Source organism: Panthera pardus, unplaced genomic scaffold (assembly GCF_024362965.1).
Source record: "Panthera pardus isolate Hobbes unplaced genomic scaffold, ASM2436296v1 HiC_scaffold_17, whole genome shotgun sequence".
NCBI lineage: Eukaryota > Metazoa > Chordata > Mammalia > Carnivora > Felidae > Panthera > Panthera pardus.
In genome coordinates this window covers 134,588,017-134,601,860 of record NW_026526732.1, presented here as the reverse complement: position 1 = coordinate 134,601,860, position 13,844 = coordinate 134,588,017, and the positions used below count along the sequence as shown (strand labels likewise).

At 36.5% G+C, this 13,844-nt stretch overlaps 1 long non-coding RNA gene across 1 annotated transcript in view; it reads left to right on the top strand.

Moving 5' to 3' along the window:
• LOC109249493 (uncharacterized) overlaps nt 1-13,584 on the top strand; it is a 57,129-nt gene extending 43,545 nt beyond the window's left edge. The window contains exons 3-4 of the long non-coding RNA XR_002072608.1: nt 2,155-2,239; nt 13,046-13,584. This is a non-coding gene — a long non-coding RNA (uncharacterized LOC109249493). The remainder of the gene's footprint in view (nt 1-2,154; nt 2,240-13,045) is intronic.
• The last annotated feature ends 260 nt before the right edge of the window (nt 13,585-13,844 follow it).

The following is a 13,844-nucleotide window of genomic DNA, read 5'->3' as shown; positions in this document are numbered from 1 at the left end:
GGATTTAATTTGCTTTTCTTTTTAAAAACATTTTTTAATGTTTATTTATTTTTGAGAGAGACAGACAGAGCATGAGCAGGGAAAAGGCCGAGAGAGAGGACGACACAGAATCTGAAGCAGGCTCCAGGCGCTGGGGCTGTTAGCACAGAGCTCGATGTGGGGCTTGAACTCACAAACCCACGAGATCATTACCTGAGCTGAAGTCAGACACTTAACCGACTGAGCCACCCAGGCACCCCTAATTTGTTCTTCTTAAATTTCTTAATGTGGAAAATTAGATCATTGATTTATATTATTTTCTTATCTAACATAAGCATTTAAACTTTATAATTCCCCTCTAAGCACCCCTCAAATTTGGATGATGTATGTTTCATTCAGCTAGTTTACTTCTCATTTAAACATTCATTTTCAAACTATTTTCTAAATTCTCTGGTGATTTACTCCTTGACTCATGGGTTATTTACAAATCTGTTAACTTCCGAATATTTATGTTTTTCCTAGACATTTTGTTTTGATTCCTAATTTGATTCCACTGTGATCAGAGGGCTAAGTCTGTGTGATTTGAATATTTTTATTTTTTTGAGATATGGCCCAGAGTATGGTCTATGCTGGTGAATGTGTGATGCAACTTAAAAAACACTTGCAGTGTGGGCTGTAGTGTTTTATAAATATCAACTAGGTCAAGGTAGTATTGCAAAGAATCCGTGTCGTTGTTGATTTGTCTAGTTGTAGCAATCTCTGTAGAGTTTAAAACTCTCCAAATATGAGAATGATGGAATGGCCTACCTTTCCCTTTAATCTTATCAATCTGGCTTCATTTTTTTTTCTAGAAGTTGTGCCTCTTAATTCCCTTCACCTATTTCACCCATTGTATCTACTGCTTCATTATATTTTAATGCTCTACATGTTGTTTTATTAGGCCATGTATGATGGTCTTTCTGACTATTTTATGGTTATGAAAAATTCTTCCTTGTCACTTACATTTTTTTTTGTCTTAAAATCTACTTTATCTCGGGGCGCCTGGGTGGCTCAGTCGGCTAAGTGTCCGACTTCAGCTCAGGTCACGATCTCACAGTTCGTGGGTTCGAGCCCCACGTCGGGCTCTGTGCTGACAGCTCAGAGCCTGGATCCTGTTTCAGATTCTGTGTCTCCCTCTCTCTCTGACCCTCCCCCGTTCATGCTCTATCTCTCTCTGTCTCAAAAATAAATAAACGTTAAAAATAAAAAAAAAAATTAAAAAAAAATCTACTTTATCTCATTTTAACACAGCTATTCCAGTTTTCTTTATGTTTGCTGTTTGTATGGTATATTCTTTCCCATAGTTACTTTCAACCTATCTGATGCCTTTAAATATAAAGTGCATCTCTCGTATATAGCGTACAGTTGGGTAAAGCTTTTTAAAATCAATTCTGAAAACCCTGCCTTTTAATTGAAATGTTTAATCTATTAATATTTAATAAAATTATTGCTGCAGTTGTTTTTTGGTATATCATTCTATTGTTTGTTTTCTATTTGTTCTATTTTCTGTTCTTCCTTTCACGTTTTTTAAATATTATCTTAATAATATTTAAGTTATTTAAAAATTCAGTTAACAATTTTCTTATTGGGTTTTGTTATACTTCTCTACATTATTGTTTTAATGATTGTCCTGGGATTTAAAATACATATACTTAACTTGTCACAGTCCATTTGAAGTTATATATTACTCCTTGTTAAATGCAGAAATCTTGCAAATATGTATGTCCATTTTCCCCTTTTTATGTTACATCTATATATGCTATAAACCATGACAATGCTATAAATTTTGGTCCAAACAGTAATGCGTATCATATGTATTGTATATGTCATACGCATTTAAGCTTCTTCCATGTCTTTTCATAGCTTGATATGTATGTTTTTAACACTGAATGTTTTCCTGAATGAATATACCATAGTTAATTTACCCATTTACTTATTGAAAGACATCTTGGTTCCTTCCAAGTATTGGCAATTAAAAATAATTGTTATATCTAAAAAATCAAACCCAAGATCATGTAGATTTTCTCTCATATTACCAGGAATTTTATAGTTTTGCTATAAAACTATATTTAGGTCCATGATCCATTTGGAGGTAATTTTTGTAAAATGTGTAACGTCTTTGTCTAAATTCTTTAGTCTCCATGTGCTGTCCAGTTGTTCCAGCACCATTTGGTGAAAGGATTATCTTCTCTCCATTGTATTTCTTTGCTCCCTGTCAAAGGTTAGTTGACTATATTTGTGTGGCTCTATTTCTGGGCTACATATTCTGTTCCATTAATCTATCTGTGTGTTCTTTTGGTGATACCAGTTTTGGTTACTGTAGCTTTACAGTGACATCTTATATGTCATGTTATCATGTCATTTATAAAGAGTTAAAAGATAATGACTTTTGAAAATTATAACCACATATCCACAACACATAAGATAGCAACAATAAATCTTTAATGTAATCAATGTTATTTCAATATTGTTAGAACAATAGTGTTTAAAATTTTCCCAAGTGTCTAGTCTTCTTTTTTAATTTTTTTTGATCTTTATTTATTTTTGAGAGAGGGAGACACAGAATCCGAAGCAGGCTCTAGGCTCTGACCTGTCAGCACAGAGCCTGACTCAGAGCTCAAACTCACAAACCGTGAGATCATGACCTGAGCTGTAGTCAGACGCTCAACCGACTGAACCACGCAGGCACCCCACCAAATGTCTAGTTTTCTAAAAACAATTTGTTGGGTCAACTCAGGATCCAAATAAAATCCACAGAGGGGCACCTGAGTGGCTCAGTAGGTTAAGTGTCCTACTTCGGCCCAGGTCATGATCTTGTGGTTCCTGGGTTCAAGCCCTGTGTCGGGTTCTATGCCGGCAGCTCAGAGCCTGAAGCCTGCTTTGGATTCTGTGTCTTCCTCCCTCTCTGCCCCTCCCCCCACTCACATTCTGTCTCTCTCTGTCTCCTATCAATAAATAAATGTTAAATTTAAAAAAAAAAATCCATACAATGCAGATACATCTCAAGTATATTTTATTATGTAGGATGCCCTCTGGCCTCTCCGTAATTTTTTCTGAAATTTGTTTATTGAACAAAGGGTCATTTGCTTTAATTTCCAGCAATATTGATTTTGCTGATTATCCATAGATAATCCCCTGTATTTCCTACAAATTGTTAAGTAGATTTAGACATTCAGGTTCAACATTTTAGCAAGAATACATCAGTGGTGTATTGTAAGACTTGTTTCTAAGTATGGATAAAAGGTAGTTTCTGTGTGCTAAGCTTGATTTGGTACCTTTAGTGTCCAGGGATTGGGGATGGGGTCAGCTGAATAGAAAATTCCTTTCAATGTTTAAAAATTGTAGTAAACAATAATATCTTATGAGCTACAAATCTGAAGCCCATGCAGATGTGAACAGTTTGGTGTTATGATCAAATAAAACAAAAAAATCTGACCTTTCAAATATAGATGGCAGACTGAAACCACACATTTACTTTAGCTCTAACTAAAACTTTCTCTATCTATATACCTATATATAGAACTGTACTGTCATTTTATATATTCGTGTGTGTGTGTGTGTGTGCATGGGTGAATATGCACCCATGCATACATGCTGTCTATACATAAACACCGTATGCATACTGCATATAACCATGTATGTTACTACAGACAGTTAATAATACAGTTAAATATACATAAAAGGCATACATCCACAAAGAAAAAAAGGAGAGGAAATAATAGGTATGAGTTTGAAAGCTGCCAAACATATGGGTATGTGGAAACTGATTTAGAAGATCTAAACAAGTCATGGGGCGCGTGGGTGGCTCAATCGGTTGGGTGTCCGACTTTGGCTCAGGTCATGATCTCATGGTTTGTGGGTTTGAGCCCCGCATTGGGCTCTGTGCTGACAGCTCAGAGTCTGGAGCCCGTTTTGGATTCTGTGTCTCCCTCTATCTCTGCCTCTTCCCTGCTCGTGCTCTGTCTCTCTTAGTCTCTCAAAAATAAATAAACATTGAAAAAAAAAATTTTAAGAAGATCTAAACAAGTCAGATGCTAAATTGGCAATAGGAAAGACAAAAAGATGCAACCTAGTTTACATTGCAAATTTCTCAAAAGGCTCAAGAGTTTGTGGTATGGGAACTTCTGGAAGTGGGGATAAAGTGGGGGTTAAAAATCAAGCGATCAGTTTACAGGGTGTTTAACAGTTAGATGTTCCCAGGTCTCCTCTTCCTCCCCACATAGTTGGGAATATGCCCTCTACCTTCCCACTTGATCAGAGGACTAGCATTTTATTCTCTGGAGGGTAAATGCAGAAAGCTGTGGCATACCACATCTAGTTGAGAGCAGGTGTACTGTCCTAACAAAAATGACCTCTGAGGCTTCTTCTTTCTCTTGACTTTTAGGATACTGAGAGCAGTTTATTTGCTCACGGCATGAGATTGGAAGCACCTTGTCTGAGGAATCTGACCAACCCCAGAAAAATGACCTAAATATAATAATATTAGAGATTCTCCCAATGAAAAGGCCCATCCTACCTTAATTGAAGCTCATAATTGATAAGCCCTATCCATTCCATGGAACTTACAATGCAATTCAGCTTTTGAGTGCTCTACTGCTAAATATGAATAAATATCAAAGCTTGCTAGAAATTTTAGAAAAGCTTATGATATTTATTCTAATAATATGAGAAGAATAAATAAATTTGGAGACTATGCAAAAAGGAAAGACCAACTTTGGGGTGCCTGCGTGCCTCAGTTTGTTAAGCATCTGACTTCAGCTCAGGTCATGATCTCGTGGTTCATGGGTTTGAGCCCCACATTGGGCTCTGTGCTGACAGCTCAGAGCCTGAAGCCTGCTTCGGATTCTGTGTCTCTATCTCTGCCCTTCCCCTGCTTGTACTCTCTCTGTCTCTCTCTTTCTCTCTCAAAACTAAGTAAACATTAAAAAAATAGAAAAAAATTCTAAAATAGTGTAATTATTTCCAGATAAACAAAAAATCAACAGAATTATAAAAAGGAATATTCAGAGAAAAAAAAAAACTTCTAATAAATTAAAAACAACAGAAAGGAAAAATCAATAAAAAGGTTGGATGACCTGAAACTAATATAACACTATATGTTAGCTACACTGGAAATAATAATAATAATGATAATAATAATAATAATGTTGGATGGTTTCTCAGAAAGTAGAATAAAACCCAAAAAAGAAAACAAGAGGAAAAAGATGTAATTTTTTAAAAAAAGGACCAGGATAGGAGATCCAAATATTAAAGATAAGGATAAAAACTGGGACCAAAGGGACTCCAATAAACAATTTAAGAAAAATTCCTCCAATATAAAGACATTAGATTGACTAAGGGCATCATACCCAGAACAACATAATGAACTTTCAAAAAACTGGGAGAAGATTCTACAAGCATAGATTGACAGATACTGGAGGACAAAAGTGAAAATGCTTGACAATCTTGAGGAAATAGGATTTCCAACCTAGAGTTCTATATCTAGCCAAGCTATCATAAAGATTTTCGTCATATATTCAAGGCTAAAAAAACTTACCTCCCATATACTCTTTTCCCAGAAAGTTATTGGAGGTTGAACTCTATCAAGCTAGGGAGCAAATCAAAAAAGTGGATGCTATGGGATACAAAAGCAGTTGATTCAACACAAAAGAAGGGCAGAGAAAAATTCTAGGATGATGAATATTATGGGAGACCCTAAGATGGCAGGTGTCGGGCCGACTTAGGGGGTACCCAGTCTAGACTACAGAAGGTTGAGAAGCTGTGGGTAAGTTCGTTCAAGTAGATAAACTTGATGAAATATCTATGTGTTTGAATATGGTTCAAGGATATTTTTCATAACTTGGGTGGAGGAAGTTTTGGGATGACAGAAAACTACATATAATACATAAAAATATGAACATTTTGTCAAAATATGAAATATGTTCTTCACAGATGAAAAGTACAACAGGATGAGGATGTTAGTATATTATTGGCTTATGACCAAATTGCATTTACATACGTATAATAACTTGAACAGTGAATAATGACCTAACCAAAGCAAATATACTTGGAGGAAAGGCTAGGGAAGTGTGCTTGTATGGTAGAGGCAATGAAAGCAAGCTAAGTTCTCATCTTCTGCTTTAAGGAAGACAACAATGACTAAGCAGAAGAATTAAAAAGTAGCAACATAAACCTATTTAGAGATATTGAACTAAATGCCAAAAGAGTTGAAAGTGAATGGCTTTAGGGAGTAGGCAAAGGAGGAGGGAGGAGCTCTGAACTGCTTAACAGATGACCACAGGAGAAGGGAAGGGAAAACAAGATAAAAACAGAGAGGGAAACAAACAATAAGAGACTCTTTGAAATACAGAGAACTGAGGGTTGATGGGTGTGAGGGGGGATAGGGAAAATGGGTGATGGGTATTGAGGAGGGCACTTGTTGGGATGAGCACTGGGTGTTGTAAATCAGTAATGAATTACTGGAATCTACTCCTGAAGCCAAAACTACACTGTATGTTAGATACCTTGAGAATAAATTTTTTAAAAATTGCATATAAACTACATATGTAATTTGACACTTTTGCTACTCTAACTTCATCAATAGCATTGAAGAAAGATTTCCTGAGGGCTTACTTGTTACCAAATGCTGGACTAAAACCTACAGTCACCACACTGATGCAGCCCAATGGCTACTGCCTACAGCACACGGAGCTCCTTTGGGGATGGAAGGGCTTTGGGGATCAACTGAGAGCAGGGCACAGGACACACAGCAGAATGAAAGTCAACTCCATAGCCATCTGACATTGGGTACATATTCAGGTGAGGCCTGGTACTAGGAGCCCCTACATGGTAGAGAAATTTAATAAGCATTTTGAAGGAAAACACTTTGGAGAAAAGAAAAGGATGTGTATAAATCTTTGTAAGTTATTTCAACAGGCAAAGGAGTAGAGGCAGAGGAACTGATCAGACACTCAGGAAGAGAATTTAAAGAGAAAACGAAGCTAAAGAAGAGCTTTAAAGGCTGACCCTTAGGAAGAGAAATGACCCAAATAGATAAAATCATGAATGAAAGAGGAGAGATAAAAACCAATACCACAGAAATACAAACAATTATAAGAGACTACTATGAAAAAATATATACCAACAAACTGTCAATCTGGAAGAAATAGACAAATTCCTAGAAACTCACAAACTACCAAAACTGAAACAGGAAGAAATAGAAAATTTGAACAGACCCATAATCAGCAAAGAAATTAAATCAGTTTCAAAAATATCCCAACAAACAAGAGTCCTGGTTTGTTTGAAGGCCAGATGACTGCACAGGGGAATTCTACCAGACAATTCTTAGCCTCGGCAATCAGACAACACAAAGGAATAAAACGCATCCAAATGGGCCAGGAGGAGGTCAAACTTTCACTCTTCACAGATGACATGATACTCTATATGGAAAACCCAAAGATTCAACCAAAAAACTGCTATAGCTGATCCATGAATTCAGCAAAGTCGCAGGATATAAAATCAATGCACAGAAATTGGTTGAAACAACAGAAAGAGAAATCAAGGAATCGATCCCATTCACAATTGCACCAAAACCCATAAAATACCTAGGAATAAATTTAACCAAAGAGGTGAAAAATCTACACACTGAAAACTATAGAAAGCTTGTGAAAGAAATTGAAGAAGACACACACAAAAAATGAAGAAAAATATTGCATGCTTCTGGATAGGAAGCACAAATTTGTTAAAATGCCAATACTACCCAAAGCAATCTACATATTCAATGCAATCCCTATCAAAATAACACCAGCATTCTTCACAGAGCTAGAACAAACAATCCTAAAATTTGTCTGGAACCAGAAAAGCCCCCAAATAGCCAAAGCAATCTTGAAAAAGAAAACCAAAGCTGGAGGCATCACAATCCCAGACTTCAAGCTGTATTACAAAGCTGTAATCATCAAGACAGTATGGTACTGGCACAAAAGCAGACACTCAGATCCATGGAACAAAATAGAGAACCCAGAAATGGACCCACAAACGTATGGCCAACTAATTTTTGACAAAGCAGGAATGAATATCCAATGGAATAAAGACAGTCATTTCAGCAAATGGTGCTGGAAAAACTGGACAGTGACATGCAGAAACATGAACCTGGACCACTTTCTTACACCATATACAAAAGTAAACTCAAAATGCATGGAAGACCTAAATGTAACATAGGAAGCCATCAAAATCCTAGAGAAGAAAGCAGACAAAGACCTCTTTGACCTCAGCTGCAGCAGCTTCTTACTCAACATGTCTCCAGAGGCAAGAGAAACAAAAGCAAAAATGAACTATTGGGACCTCACCAAAATAAAAACTTTTGCACAGCAAAAGAAACAGTCAACAAAACTAAAAGGCAACCAATGGAATGGGAGAAGATATTTGCAAATGACATAAGAGATGAAGGGTTACTATCCAAATCTATAAAGAACTTTTCAAACTCAACACACAAAAAATGAATAATCCAGTGAAGAAATGGGCAAAAGACATGAATAGACACTTCTCCAAAGACATCCAGATGGCCAACCAACACATGAAAAAATGCTCACCATCACTCACCATCAGGGAAATAGAAATCAAAACCACAATGAGATACCATCTCACACCTATCAGAATGGCTAACATTAACAACTTAGACAACAACAGATGTTGGCGAGGATGTGGAGAAAGAGGATATCTTTTGCATTGCTAGTGGGAATGCAAACTGGTGCAGCCAATCTGGAAAACGGTATGGAGGTTCCTCAAAAAATTACAAATAGAACTACCCTATGACCTAGCAATTGCACTACTAGGTATTTATCCAAGGGATACAGGTGTGCCATTTCAAAGGGGCACATGCACCCCAATGTTTATAGCAGTGTTATTCACAATAGCCAAAGTATAGATAGAGCCCAAATGTCCACTGATGGATGAATGGATAAAGAAGAAGTGGTGTGTGTATATATATATATATATATATAATGGAGTATTACTCAGCAATAAAAAAGAATGAAATCTTGACATTTGCAACTACGTGTTTGGAACTAGAGGGTATTATGCTAAGCAAAATTAGTCAGAGAAAGACAAATATCATGTGACTTCGCTCATATGAGGAACTTAAGATACACAAATGAACAGATGATGAACAGATGAACATAAGGGAAGGAAAAATAATATAAAAATAGGGAGGGGACAAAATATAAGAGACTCTTAAATATAGAGAACAGAGGGTTGCTGGAGGGGTTGTGGGAGGGGGGATGCGCTAAATGGGTAAGGGGCATTAAGGAATCTACTCCTGAAATCATTGTTGCACTACATGCTAACGTGGATGTAAATTTAAAAATAAATAAATTGAAAAAATAAATAAAGAAGAGTTAATACCTATTCTCAAACTATCTCAAAAAATAGAAATGGAAAGAAAACTTACAAACTCATTCTATGAAGCAAACATTACTTGGATTACTTGTCTCCAAAACGAGACAAAGACCTCACTAAAAAGGACAATTACAGGCAAATATCCCCGATGAACCTGTATGCAAAAATTCTCAACAAGATACTAGCAAATCAAATTCAACAGTACATTAAAATAATTATTCACCAGGATCAAGTGGGATTTATTCTTGGGCTGCAGGGGTGATTCAATATCTGCAAATTAATCAATGTGATACACTACATTAATAAAAGAAAGGATAAGAACCTATAATCCTCTCAATAGATGCAGAAAAAGCATTTGACAAAATACAGCATCAATTCTTGATAAAAGCCTCAACAAAGTAGGGATAGATGGAACATACTTCCACCATAAAGGCCATGTATGAAAGACCCACAGTTAATATCATCCTTAGTGGGGAAAAACTGAGAGCCTTTTCCCTATAGTCAGGAAAAAGAAAAGGATGCCCACTCTCACTATTACTATTTAACATACTACTGGAAGTCTTAGCTTCAGCAATCAGGCAACAAAAAGAGATAAAGGGCATACAAATCAGCAAGGAAGAAGTCAAACTTTCACTATTTGCAGATGACATGATTCTCTATGTAGAAAGCCCAAAAGACCCCATCAAAAAATTGCTCTAATATATGAATTCAGCAAAGTCGCAGGCTATAAAATAAACGTGCAGAAATGTATTGCATTTCTATACACCAATAACAAAGCAGCAGAAAAAGAAATTAAGCAATCGATCCCATTTATATTTGCACCCAAATAAATAAGATACATAGGAATAAACTAAAGTAAGGTAAAAAGATCTGTACTTTGAAAAATATAGAAGACTTCTGAAAGAAATTGAAGAGGACACAAAGAAAGGGAAAAGCATCTCATGCTCACAGATTGGGAGAACAAACATTGTTAAAATGTCTATACTACTGAAAGCAATCTACACATTTAATGCAATCCCTAACAAAATACCACCAGCATTCTTTGCAGAGCTAGAGCAGACAATCCTAAAATTTGTATAAAACCACAAAAGACCCTGAATAGCCAAAGCAATCCTGAAAAAGAAAAATAAAACTGGAGGCATCACGATTCCGGATTTCAAGCTATGTTACAAAGCTGTAATCATCAAGACAGTATAGTATTTACACAGAACAGTCATATAGATCAATGGAGCAGAATAGAAAAACCAGAAACAAACCCACAACTTTATGGTCAACTCATCTTCGACAAAGTAGGAAAGAATATCCAATGGAATAAAGACAGTCTCTTCAACAAATGGTGCTGGGAAACCTGGGCGGCGACATGCAGAAGAACGAAACTGGACCACTTTCTTACACCACACACAAAATAAATTCAAAATGGATGAAAGACCTAAATGTGAGACAGGAAACCATCAAAATCCTAGTGGAGAACCTAGGCAGCAGCCTCTTTGACCTCAGCCATAGCAACTTCTTAGTAGATACATTGCCAAAGGCAAGGGAAACAAAAGCAAACATGAACTCTTGGGACTTCATCAAGATAAAACTTCTGCACAGTGAAGGAAACAATCAACAAAACTAAAAAGCAGCCTATGGAATGGGAGAAAATATACGTAAATGACATAATAGATAAACGGATACTATCCAAAATCCATAAAGAACTTATCAAACTAAACACCCGAAAAACAAATAATCTTGTTAAGAAATGGGCAAAGGATAAGAATAGACAATTTTCCAGAGACATCTAGATGGCTAACAGACACATGAAAAGATGCTCAACATCACTGATCAACTGGGAAATACAAATCAACCACAATGAGATGCCTCCTCACACCTGTCAGAATGGCTAAAATTAATAACACAAGAAGTGACAGGTGTTGGTGAGGATGTGGAGAAAGGGGAACACTTTTACACTGCTAGTGGGAATGCAAACTAGTGAAGCCACTATGGAGAAAAGTATGGAGGTTCCTCCAGAAAATAAAAATAGAACTATCTCATGATCCAGCAATTTCACTAGTAGGTATTTACCCAAAGGATATAAAAATAATGATAGGAGGGGTATATGGACCCCAATGTCTATAGCAGCATTATCAACAATAGCCAAACTGGAGAGAGCCCAAATGTTCAAACTGATGAATGGGTAAAGAAGATGTGGTATGGATATACATTGTAATATTACTCAGCCATCAAAAATAATGAAATCTTGCCACTTGCAATGACATGGATGGAGCTAGAATGTATCATGCTAAGTGAAATAAGTCAATCAGAGAAAGACAAATACCATATGATTTAACTCATATGTGGAATTTAAGAAACACAACAGGTAAACATATGGGAAGGTGGAGAGGAAAGAGGAGAGAGGGAAACAAACTATAAGAGACTCTTAATGATAGAGAAAAAACACGGTTGATGGAAGGAGGGTGTTTTGTGATCTTCAAGAAAGAGACAGCTTTCTTGACAGCTCTGTGGGCAAGTTAAGAGAAAGTTTCTCTGATTCCTTCCTTATCATTCGCTGGTCACTTATGATTTTCCAAATGCCAAGATTAGCAACCATTTCTCAGCATTTATCCTTTGTACACATCTGCAACATTTGACCTTGTCAACAATCTCTATATTCCAACATGATTCTTCTTCTTCCCTTTATTTTTGTGACCCCCATAACTCCATCGTTCCCTGGCTCCCCTCATCCCTTTGTGATGAGTCCTTCTGTGGGCCTTCTTTGGCAGGTAGTGATCAAGTAGTTGTCTTGGTTCTCAGGAATCTGGGCCTAGCTGAAGAGTTTGTAGGCAGATGGGACAGGAATATTCAAGAAATATGTGATAGAAATAATGAGAACCACAACACTATCAACAATGATTACAGCAACACGGCCAGTGGGACAACCAGTCATGGTTATGATGCTGATGAAAACAGGGTGACCAGCTTCAGTACTTCCTTTACCTAAGGATAGAGTTTATAGGCTGGACAGGAAAAAGGTAGTTTGGCATCCTACTGACTTTTATTAGCCAAGTTACAAACAGATAACCCAAAGACCCAGATCCTGTTAGTAAAATATTTGTTATGTATTTATAACCTGGCCAGGTACAAAAAGGCTTTCCAGTGATCCAGTGATATGATAAAACTGAATTACAAATGTGGGTGAATAGAAAGAAGACATCAACACACCAAAAACATGACTCTAATATATAAAAATATGCATTCAATGCAAAGCTTGAATCATTTGCTGTTCTGACATATTTATTAAAAAAAACCTTGCTGTCCCAGTTGAGGTATGCATATCAAATATTCAATATATCTTTTATATTGTTAGAGCATTTTATATATTCATATGAAAACCTTTATAACTGCTACAAAAATGTTTAATGACAAAAATGTATGCTAGTTTCAGTCTATAGTTCAATGTAATTATTTTAAGCATATATTAAATAAAATAGAGCTAACTTTACTTTAGAAACATAATCTTGATTTAAAATGTTGAAATTTATAACTTTTCAGAAAACACATCATAATGCTCTTACATGTCTAAAATATCCTACAGCACATAATCAAAGCTGAAACACATCACCATCTTGCACCAAACCAGAATTAAAGTGTAACATTTTCTATTTATCCCCTCTAGGAAAGCTGCCTACAAGGATTGAAGAGCCAGGAGAGTGCCTCAGAAAGCCTGCCTATGGCAATGATGCTTGTCTTGCAATGCCAGAATCATTTCTAGAGCATGCCACTTTCATGGCATACTGATAAAGTCTTAGTAAAACCAAATTATTCCTAATACATTTTTTAGTATTGAAGGTGGGGCTGACTTTGCTAACTGATATGAAGCCAGGATTATCACATGAATGTGGGTGTGCTAAGCCCAAATGCTACCTATGTGTGAAAGCACTTTTGAGTATCTTAATTCTTTTTATGTTTTTGTCAATTTGCTCCAAGTCCTGGTTTATCTCTCAGCTTTCTGCTAACTTACATTATATTCAGCTTTCTCCTCTTAACCACTAAATTCTTCTGTACCTCAAGAAAGTCTTGAAATACTCCTTTCTTCCAAGAAGTTCCCCTTGACTTGTTGGAATAGTAGTCCTTGAACCACCTCATTTGGGTATGGGGTTTTTATGTGCCTACCCTCAATTCTCTGAGCCATAAAAAAGCACTTACTTGTCCCTATTTTGCTTAAGTTTTATTATCCTCTAGCACTTATATACTTCCCTGAGCCATGTCACTTGAGGGACAGCAGAAAGTATATTTGGCTGGGGGGGAAGAACTGGCCATGGTTAAATTAAAGGGCAATGAAGCCAGACAACTCTGAGTGTGACACATCCTGCTCTTACCAGCCTTGTAGTCTTGAAGTCATGAACTTCTCTCTTAAGTCCTGATTTCCTCATCTGTGAAATGGACATAATACCTTCTAGCTCATTAGGTTGTCA